We start from the raw sequence: 11750 nt of genomic DNA, 5'->3' as shown, positions 1-11750 counted from the left end.
GCCTTAAAATTTTTTGGCAACTTATTGGTTCGTTTTAGAAGCTAAAACCCTATATATACTTGATTCATTCTACACTCACAACCCACACATCTCACTTGCATCTCTCACCTTGAACTTCTAAATTTTTTCCTTTTGTTTTTCACTTCATCCTGCTCTTCACACACGGAGCACGCCCCGCGCCCTACATAGGCTACTTCTAAGTGTGCCTAGCGCTGAAACGCCTGGAGCTCGAGTTACACAGGATTGCGACCCGCGCCCTACCAAGGCTATTTCTGAGCACACCCCGCACCCTGACCTTCGTAGCCCCGAAAATTTTCTGATTTTTCGTGAGTTTTCCAGGGTTGTTGGCAACTCTTCTAGAGAGTAGTTTATTGTGATGGCATCTCCTACAATCATACTGGAGCAGTCTTTTGAAGATTTGTTCCAAAGCGACACATACGGATCTTGGTTTCGCGAAGTGATTATACAAGCAGGATGACAATCTTTAATGGTAAGTTCTGATGAACTTTACTCTCCAACACTTACATCGTATTTTTATGACCATTGAAAATTCTTTTATTGGACGAATGGAGAACACGTGTTCTCCATCACCATTAATGACAAAACAATGGAAATAACCAAGTTTTTATTGGCTTTTGTTGTTGAGCTTCCTATGCCTGTTGAGATTCAAGACTCATGGGGCTATTTAGTTGATAATTTCTCTGCCTACAACTACAAGCTTTTGCAAGAGACTTATGGGGCCAGAATTTTCCGTGTAGAGGACCAAGGGACATATAACGTAGCCCTTGGTAGCTTGTCCCTTAACGTGGGCACGGTGATGTTCTTTATCATACTAAACATATTAGGGGAGTGACATTTTTCTTCTGCGAATGACGCCACTTGCAATGTTTTCCTTGCTCTAGCTGAGGAATGTCTGCTATACGACCTTCCCAAGACATTAATGTCTAGTTTAGCACGAGCCCAGAGTATGAGGCATAAGTATCTTCTTATGCCTATCCTAGTTTGTTGAATCATACTATATTTCTTTCCTATTTTTTGTGCCCGTTTCACGGATTGGGTTGGGGTCGACATTGTGCGACCCACCAACTGCATTATTCGTTCTTTCCGTGCAATGACTTGGATAGGGTGGAGGATACAACCTCATTGGGTTGCCCCCTACACCTCATCCGACCAAGTGGCACTGAACAAGCTAGCGATTGTAAATGATAAATGGCGTGAAAACGGGCAAATCATCATGGCGTGGCAGGATGCAAAGGAACCTCATTTATTTATAGCAAAGGTTAACAACGCCTAAATGCTAGATAAGTGGTAAGTTTTACTTTTTGTTCGTGTCTGCTTATGTCCCAAGCAATTTACTCTTGTTAACCCCATAACGGGTGGAACTCATATAAAGTTGCGTCTGTTTTTATTTTTCTATATTAGTATGTTTTTAGAAACTTAGGTTAATATGTAGCTAATAATCTTTGCATCTTTCTACTGCATGAGTATCTATGTTGCATTAGCAGTAAGTTTCTAAAATCTATGCTAGAGTACTTATTCTACAAATCCTGTGAGAATATAGCCTAAAGCCTTATATGAGTAAAATATTTGAGAAATGACACAAGGGAGAAGTAAATTCCAGATAGAGAAATCACACGTCCACTTGCTTGATCACTATACCATATTCTAAGCGAGAATTTAGGCCCTATTTGGATCGATATAGCCAGAAATTCAAACCTTATGAAATTATTTTCCACTAGTCGCCCCTCTGAGCCTTTCTTTAGCCTTTCATAAACCACAAATCCTTTACCCTTTTACAAAATAAAATAAAAATAAAAATCAGCCTACCCATTCTTTGAATGAGTCTGAGAATAGAGATGAAGAATATAAAAGAGAAAGACCTTTGAAATCAAGAATTTGTTAGTTGCTTCAAATAAGAAAAGAAAGTTTCCATCCAATTGAAAAAGAAAGAAATAAATAAATAAAAGAAAATAAAGAGTTAGAACTTCAAAAACAGAATTAAAGGAGTCAAAAGCCAAGAAAAAGAAAAAAAAATGGCTAAGGATGGAAACAAAGTGTAGAAGCAAAAGTAAAGAACAAGGTTTTCTCTAGTTAAATAATATGAAGACTCTATTATCTCAGACTTGTCCTTTTTGAATATTCATTTATTTCATTCTTAAAAACCATCACCTAATTCCCGCAACACCTAATAAAGACCTCTAGCTCAATTAAGAATAGGTTAGTGTGATAGTAAGTGGCAAATGTGTTTGATCGACTTCGGCTTCCTTGTGTGTCATTAAGATTGTAAGGTAAAGTGTGCCCATTGCACACTAGAGTAGCGAAACTTGAGCGGAAAAATTAGAGTCTTTTTGTCTTGACTTTTATGTGAGGACCTACTTAAGGACGTTATTCTAAGGTTTCAGAAACGGACCTGTTAGTGCATTTCATAGTATTACTCATTGTATATATGTTTATTTGTAGATGATTGATTATTATGCATATATTAGCTTAGGTTTCGACTTGATTATTCTATATTCATTGCTAGTGAGATGTATAGATAATTGAGACATAAATAAGGAAACAATAGTTTTATTTCTTAGTCATTGTAATATAAATGAAGTTTGTGAGTATCTTCACTGGAAAACTCTCACAAGGCTATAACTCGTCCACTAGGGAATTCCTAGTGGTTTAAGGACTTGTTGCATATGGTCAATGCAATCACACTCAGCGAAACAAGACTAGTCACTACACCAGAATTGTCAAAAAAGGACGAGGTCTTAAGACGGATTTGGTCGTCTTCAATTTAGGACGGGCTTCTTAGTCCCAATTGAGAAAAGCCCGTCGTGTTGTTTATCTTTGAAATATTGAGGACGTTTTTCCTTGTCCTTAATATAGGACGGACAATTTAGTCTCAAATTTTGCTAGATACCGTCGCTACGAAGAAAACCCCCTCTTTAGCCATCGCACACTTTTCTCAAACAATTTTTTTTTTTTTCTTTAAAGTGGGAACTCGCCTTCTTCCTCCCCTCCACAAACCTTAGTCTTACTGAAAAAAGGATCGGCCCCTTAATACGTCAACAGAAGTACTCAACACAAATCCGCTCCACCAGTCCTAATTTTCGTTTGTTCTCTTCCTCTCTCCTCCATCACTTGTGTGAGTGGGCTGCGTCTGCTTACCCTCGAGACTCCAAGGTATGGGTTTCTCATTTTTCCTTTTACAACTCTCTGCTTGGTTTTTCAATAATCATTTTGATGTCGGATTTGGGGGTTAGGGTTTGCCAACTATGGGTTTGAGAGACTTGCTGAGAAAATGATTTTTTTGTTGGGTTTAGTTATGTCGGGTTTGGCATGAAATCTCTGAAATTGTGCTGGTACATCATAGTCAATCAATTGCTTGAAAACCCTTTCATGTTTATAAGTTTTAACAATTGATTCACTGTTTCCCAGTGTTTGATTATATGACTAAAATGAGTGACAGTTATATGAACCAATTTAGCGTAGACATTTATGGTACCATTAATGCTAAAAAGACCCGGGAAGCCCTCTTTGGGTTTCTTAGTAAAAGCTTGTTTAAAAAGATTTTGCCGTAATTGTTTTTTTTTCATTGTTGTTTTGCTGTAATTTATAGAACTTAATTGGTGTTGATAAAGTGACATCGAATATAATGTTCATTGCACCTTGACAACAACCTCCCCACCGGTTAAATCCGATGGAGTTTTACCCAAGGTCTTGGAACTGGTTGGCCACTATCGTATGGGCATGGACAGAAACTTCAAAGTTGATTTTGTGGGTGATTAGGGTGGGGATGGGAGGGGAATACAATGTTGACAATGTTTTTAATGTACCAAGCATTGATCTTTGATGGTTTTATGATGATTTAGAAGTGTTTTATGAGACCCTTTTATTAAAATCTTCGTTTATATGATTTTTACTTCATTTTTTTTTTAGCTTTAGTGTGATTTATATGGGGATGGTCATGGGATTCATTAGATGGGTAGTCAAAAATCAATTTCACCTTGTGTTTTTGCTAGTTCATGTTGTAGCATGGTTATCTGCTGTCGTAACTGGTCTATAATCTTTACATAGCCATAAACTGGATCTTGGACTTGATGTGTTGCCTCGTCTGACAAATAATCTGCTACTGCAGCCCGTACAGGGATTGGAAGTTGCTACAGTCCAACAAAGCAGAAGAAGATTTCAGCAAAAAAAAAACACGAAGCAGAAAATTAAGTTAGAGCAACATGCTGTTTGAGATGCAAGTACTCAGAGTATTTCGTAAGGTACAACTGATAGCCCCACCAAAAGTTAAATGCTACCAATGTCACACACACATAAAACATATTAAAACACAAGCTTCAATAAAAATTGCTCACCAGAGGAGATCGTATATATTTCTTCCTAGGTGTCTGTGTCACTAAGTGACAATTAGAACTTAGTCTCTACTCATTCTATAACACTAGAGTTGGTATTCAAGTCGACCAAGTTCACCTTCACAATGTTTAAGCCCGGCTGTTTAAGATATTTTTAATAGATGCAAGTACAATATTGTAATAACCCCACATTTTTGTAACTGTAAATTGATTTGTCGCATTGAGTTTCCTTAAGTTACATGGTTTGTTTGATTTGGAGGTCAAGTGTTAATACTAAAAAGGTAACTTACTTTTTTGTGTTAATGAGTTCTGTGAACGTGTTGTGCCAATTTTGATATTATCTATTCGAGTTGTTGGGTTGGCGCCAATATAATGACTTGGAATTTCACTGAAGGGTATTCTAATAATTTTACGTGCCATTTTAGTGCTAATAAAGAAAATTTTGTGTAGATTTATTTTGTCGACGATAGTCGGAAATTATTTTGTACTGATATTAAATTAGTCTCGGTTACAAGGTACGGTAACCGGAGTATATTTTATTCATTTGCTTGATTTTGTATTATTTCCCAAATGTTTTGTATTAAAATATATGTTTTTTTTTTTATAATTGACTAACTAGGTTATAAGTGGGATGGTGTATATGTGCATGTGGGATGAAGAGGAGCAGACAAGGTATGTAAAATAAGCATCGTTGATTATTAAGTTAACTAGACACTTCATTAGTTAAAGCATGAGCTGGTCTAGAGAATATATGTGAGTCTATCTCTATCTAAGTTAAGTAGGATAGGCGTGGGGTACACCTCCTGGAATAAAAGGAAGCTTATCATCTAATTTTAAGAGGGGGAGCCAAGTAGCCAACAACAAGCATGGATGCGCCCCGTCACCTTACCTGAAATGAATTATTAATGTTTCAAGGACAACACCTCTAGTTAGTAATTAAGACAAACAATGGCATGCAGGAAAATAATGAGAAAGGGGTTGGTCATTCTCCTCATCAGTTTATGGCATGTTATATCTTTTTTACATTGGAATTTCTCTCGAGAGAAAATGAGGAGGGGAGCATACAAATAACTGAACATCACTAGTTCGTCTAGGTTCCGCTGAATCTATTTCAAGTTTTACATCATATTTATATTTTTCCTATTGAATTCATCCAATCTTATTAGTTAAACATGAAATCTTACTTATTTGATGAAATTGATTGGTTCGAAAGATTGAGAGGGGTTATTTGTCGCAGTAAAATATCGAGACTTTTGATTAAAAATTCTGTAGAATTGTCTATGGTTTATTGGATTTATTGTTGTTGTCCGTGCTAATCTCAATCTGTAACTCAGTATTTAAATTTTGGTGTGTGAATATCAATCGTAGAAACTCAGGCCTTGGGTCAAATTCTCTGGTTATATGATTTCAAAATAGGTCGTAGCTAGTGATGGAAGCATTAATCAAAGCGTTATCTACTACTGTTGGGGTTCATTCCTAAGGTGAGTAATTGTCTTTTAACTCTGTTTTAATGTTATTTGAACATGTTTAAGATCAGATTGAATGTGGTGTGGTTGTTGAATTTAAATTGAGTGCAAAGTGTTAAGGATGAATTGGAAATTTTGTGCTTCTGCCTCCTACTTTGATATTACATATAAAATTGAACGTTTAATATTTTTAATTGAATCCAACTCTGAATGAAAGTTGAATGAGTCCTTTGTTCAACGCAGAAAGCCCCAACTCATTTGGATGTGTGGGGAGAAAGTTATGGTTTCGGCAACTTAGGTTGTCAGAGTTTTTTTACTGCAGAAAACAGTTTCAATGCACTGGATTGGGGTTGGTTTAGGGATTTTAATTTTGGTGTTAATTTTGTTAGTTTATGTACCCAGGTTTTATTGATGTGCTTAAAGACTTGGATGCTTGTTTAGCAATGGTGCATTTCTAAAAGGCCCTTGTTGATGTTTTAGCTGATAGCTAGAAAGTTCTGCTAAGGTTAATAACTTTATATCTGAGATTGATATTAGTGGAGGACATGTAGAAAATATTGATGATGAACTTAATGTACATAGTGCACTTAGTTTAGCAAGTCATTGTGAACGTTTATCCCTTCTACCGTTCTACTATTCTTCTGGGGAATCAGTCTCTCATTTACTCAACTCTGTGTAGTTTCTCCATTCACTTGTATTGGTTTCTTAAACCAGGCACCTTGTGGGTCCTTCTCTCACACTGCCCTCTTTGTATTGAAGCATTATCTCCTATGAAGTCCAATTTGGTATATGACTGAAAGTAGTCTATGGCATTTTGAGGGGCTGTTTTACTAGACAGTAGTCACCAAGCAACAAGCAAGCTAAGGCTCGTGTAATTCTGAGTTAAGCAACAAAGAGCTCTAAACGGCATCTGATGAGTCATTTACTTTTCAGGGTTCCATTTTATCAAAGTCGGGTAGTTAGATATTTGTTTCTTCGTATCATTCTTTTTTCTTTCAATAGTGTACTGAATATAAATCTTCATCCAGCTTAGAGACTTTTGGTATATCATTGGAACATTATCTCCTTTGAAGTTTAATTTGGTATATGGCCGCAAAGTAGTCTATGACATTTTGAGGGACTATTACTAGACAGTAGACACCCAACAAGACTAGTGTAACTCTGATTTAAGTAACAAAGAGCTGGATAAAAGGCATCTGTTGAGTCATAGTCATTTAACTTTCAAGGTTCCATTTTATTAAAGTCGGGTAGTTAGATCTTTGTTTCTTACTTTCAGTATCATTATTTTTTCTTTCAACAGTATACCCCCCATGCTAATCCTGGTAAGAGATGTATATAATTGGTTGACGTTATTCTATTTCTTTTTATGGAGCAGGGGGATATCTTCACAAGATAAGAGAACAATTACTCTACCAGTGTCCAGCTGAGCACATTCCTCCTAAAGTTGAGGTGGATGTGAGCAATTTGGATATTGAAGATGGAGTATACATGGATGATTTAAAAGTCCATCTATCATTGCAGCTCGAGTAAGAATGAGAAGAAACCAATATGTAAGGTTATGGGAACAAAGCCAAAAGTCATGAAACCTAAGAAAAAGGTAGTTGCAAAAGCAGTAATTGATGCTTAGGTCCGGGTAACAGAGCTAAACTCTTGGCACCTATGACACAGTCCCCACCTAGGCCTTTCTTGGGTTTTCGACCCATTATCTGCCTTAGTTCCCATTGAAAAAACCAAGCCTGCTTCTGTTATTAGCTCAACTGAATCTGCTGCTGCTGCTAAGCTTTCTTCATCAGCTAGGCTTCACAACCAGGTTTGTTTAGATTTAAAGTCCCCTTTATAGATTATAGATTAGAACCGTTATGCTATATGTTTATAGTTTCCTCAAGTCTTGCTTGATTGATTCTTGTAGGTTGTAGTTCTAATTTGGAGGAAAATGCATTGGCTTATCAAGCGTGTGTTCTGCTGGTAGACTTGGAAAAGTCTCTAAACGATAATGCTTTGTTAGTTTCAAAAATAGGTATTCCTTTGCTCTGTTGATTGCTGTCCTAATTTATTCTTTCCTTAAGTTCCGTTGAACTTTGTATTTTTTTTTTCCTTAGCTTCTTGTGTTGGTGTTTATGAATGCATCTAGAGAAGTTAAACTTATGGCTGAGAACCGTTTAGTGGTCAATGATTTCCAGACCTATCTTTCACAAAATGTGGGAACTCATTGCGCCACTGTTTCCACATCAATGTCTGAACAACAAGGGCACACCTGTGTTTCAGTGAGAGCATTCTGTGATGCTAAGTTCTCAGGTACACAATCTCACGACACTGCTATTAATTACAAACAAGCTCCAATAGTCCATGATTGACGTTCTGTGCAAATGAAAATTATCGCAAACATGTCGTTTTCAAATTGTTCAGTTTAGCAAAGAAAAAATTAGTATTAGACACCTGATTTTTGAACTTGCTTGATTATTATTAAGGGTGTAAATGATCATAGGTGCAGCAAAGTTAAGGTATACCCCCCTTTAACAGCCCTTCAGCTCAAAGTTTTTGTTTTGATGGTATGTATTATATGCAATGTCAGCAAATTCTAAACTGAATCAACATAGAAGCAAACAAGATGGTATTTGTAAATATGGAAGCGCTGGCCCTCTATTATTTGTTTTGGTACACTGGGAACAATTTTATCATTGCTTTTAAGTTGAACAAGTACAATACCTAATTTTCTGTTGGTCTTATTGTAATCTGTTTACTTCCTTATCAACGCGTTTTGATTATGGGGCGAAGCTCGTGTTTGTAGTTGTAGATTTTATACTAAATTTTTGTGATGGTGGTCCCTTTTTTGTTGTTTGATTGTTTATTCAATTTAGAGTGTATGGGAATTTGAAGTTTGCAACTTTTGGTAGTTGTCTTTGATTTTCTGCCTAAAATATGAATAACAAGCTAGGAGTTGTATCAGACTAATTTAAGCAATTGTTTGATATTTTTCTAGTTTTCTGGAGTTGGAACTTATCACTATAAATCTTATAAGTTTCAACAGAATTGAGTGAGACTCCAAGTTTTGGAAGTTGAAATACAGCGTTAGTTTGCTTATATTATGCCTAAAAGTAGTAGTTTGGTTTGTTATGCTTCTTCTCAATACGTGAAACGCTAGACCATTGTGGTTTATTTTAAATTCATTTTGGCTAATGCGTGCATTCGATTTTTTAGAAACTTAATATTTCTTTTGTATGTAATACAGAGGAGAGGATCGAGGATGATGATGTCGTTCTTGGATCGTGGTGCTATTTTGAACCTTCTAATGTTCTCGATTAAAGTCGGTACTAGGATTTTTATTCCCTTGTGATTTTGTCTTTGTCTTGAACTTCATTATGTCGAGGCACATTTGTCCTTCAATTTCTTGTTTGTATTGGAATAATTGAGCATTTTCATTATTGTTTTTTAAAGGTGAAAATGAAGAATCGACCGATTTTCAATGAGTAGATCACATGTTTTCTTCAACATTTTACCGAGATGAAATGTGTGTTAAGCGTGAATGAAGTTATCGTTATGTTGTGTTGTTTGGAGCTTGGTGTTGAAGACTAGTAGAAAACAAATTGGTATTCATAAATGAGACATTGGTTGTTGATAGTTATGAAGTATTTAGAGGTTAGTGCTAGGTTTAATTATTTGTTTTGGCTAAAGTGTTGATAGGCCTTGATCAATGTCGACAACTTATTTAATGTATTCTTGCTACAACACTTGTATGTTTTGGGGTTTGTTTTATATATGTTTGGATGTGGCGAAAATCCCCACTATTTATTTTTGAATTTTTTTCACTTATTGATAAAAAGGTATATTGTATTTGTGATTGTGCAATGTTGGGAACGGTGTTGTGACTAGTGGTAGAGATTCTTAATAGATGGATAGAAGAATTTGGCTTGATATATCTTCTTGAGTGAACAGGTGCAGGTCGCCTGAACAAAAAAAAAATGCCCAGAGAATTATTCTTTTAAAGCAACAAACTATTAGTAACGGATATAACCGTTACAAATATTTGAACCTTCCATTTACGACGGTTCAATGCGTTCTAGATTTGAAAATATGTAGTGCAGCAAAAAAGGAAATTTGCGACGGTTTTGAATGTCCTATAATTAACGACGGCTTTAAGTGTCGCACACCCGTCGCATTTCTAATTCGCTTTACCACGCATTTTTCCGTCGTTAATATTAACGACAGGGCTATTCGCGATGAACTCTAGGACACAATTTCCCGTCGTAAATCTCGATTTAGGACGGCAATTGCCGTCGTTTTTGGCCTTTTCTGGTGTAGTGAGTTAGAACTCCATTTTTGGTCACTTATTCTAATTTCTCATATTTGCTTGAGGACAAGCAAAATGCTGTTTGGGGGTGGTTTGATAAGAGCCCAAAAATGTAGTTTTAACCCTTTTAACAATATCGCTTTTGACCAATTATGTGATTAATAAATAAGAATTAGTACTGTTATCGTGTTCTTATGTATTTCAGGCATTGGAGTCAAATATGTGCAGAAATGCGTCTCTTTTGCGAGATAAAGAAGCAAAAGTTGATTGTTAAGAAGTTCTATGATTAAAGGCTAAGATTCAAGGAGAAAAAACCTTTTTAAAGCCCGATCAAAGCTGAAAAGTCAAAGTCAACGCGGGCATAAATAGCGCACAAAAGTCAGCAGAACTTCCGAAAGCCGTATCTTTGGACTCAGACCTCGGAATTGGGCCTACCGTATGTCAAAACGACCGGCTTGAAAAGAGCTTTCTAATGGTCTTATCTTTGACCCAATCAAAGGAGCAGAAGTGGACGAAAAAGCTATTGAAGTCAAATCCAACTGAAAACCGACCTTTGTGGACTGAAGTAATAATGTTTTGGACTCGATTTTTTGGCCCAAAACATGGCTCCTCAGCCCATGCACGAATTTGTGGATCTTGTCTCTTCCATATGGGAGACAAAGACTTAGCTCTTAAGCATCTAGTTTTTTTACTTAGCCAATTATCCAATAACTTGTTTTTAGATCTAGTTTTTACTTGAGAGAATTAGTTTCCCATTCCAATAGATTAGTTTTAGAACAAAGGATTAATATTATTTAGAATAAAATTTAGTTTTATAATAAATTATTAGTTTTTCATTCAATTTAGTTTATTGACTCAATTCTTATTTAGTTTTAGTTATCTTAAATTCATGCTAATTAGTTTGTCTTCATTTGATAATTAGTTAATCATCATCTTAGTTCTAAATTAGTATTAAATCTTGTTTTAATTCATTTCGAATCATTATTATTATTGTTCAATTAGATTTATAAGTTAATCATTTATTCAATAATGGGTTGTTCTATGTGTTCTTGTGATAGAAATGATAGTATAATGATTCAAAGCTAAAACCTCCATTAGAGGGGTTTGAGGAAGTCTTGATGAAACTTGATTTCGATTAGCGTAGAATAGATCGTAATATTCTATTCCATTCTAGAAAGTAATTAGTTCACCATTAGAATGGGTTTAATTGCTTCACATGCTAGTTGTTAGTTGGTAGAGATTACTATGAACAATTAGGGATTAGAAAGACCCAATTGTTATGCAAAAGCATTGCAATTCGGATTATAATAATTCTTCGTTGGTAAATTAAGTCGAGTTAAGGTGGAATCAAATTCCCCTAATTCATTATCATATTGTCAATTTAGTATTTCCGTAGTTGAATTATATCATCTTGATTAGTATTTTTACCATCGTAGTATAATTTCTATCGTTACTCTCATTGACTTTGATAGACTGATTATCGTAGTTAACTTGAATTCTAAAGAACTAGGAGTGGAACGAACTTTCTATTCCAACTATATTGCAATAGCATCGAGAGTAGAGAACTTTGATAATATTAAGCGTAAATTAGTTTTAGTTTTACTTGGGTTTGAGTTTCGTAGCTTATTCATAGGTAAAACTATCGTT

General features: G+C 35.6%; 1 long non-coding RNA gene across 1 annotated transcript; it reads left to right on the top strand.

Annotated features, from left to right (window-relative positions):
* Window positions 1–4569: 4569 nt before the first annotated feature.
* Window positions 4570–7891, top strand: LOC147516714 (uncharacterized). The gene is made up of 4 exons (XR_015213726.1): window positions 4570–5830; window positions 6059–6770; window positions 7191–7625; window positions 7725–7891. It is a non-coding gene; the product is annotated as an uncharacterized LOC147516714 (long non-coding RNA).
* The last annotated feature ends 3859 nt before the right edge of the window (window positions 7892–11750 follow it).

This window comes from Coptis chinensis, chromosome 2 (genome assembly GCF_015680905.1).
Source record: "Coptis chinensis isolate HL-2020 chromosome 2, ASM1568090v1, whole genome shotgun sequence".
Lineage (NCBI taxonomy): Eukaryota > Viridiplantae > Streptophyta > Magnoliopsida > Ranunculales > Ranunculaceae > Coptis > Coptis chinensis.
The sequence above is the reverse complement of the archived record's forward strand: the minus strand, read 5'-3'. Positions and strand labels throughout refer to the sequence as shown.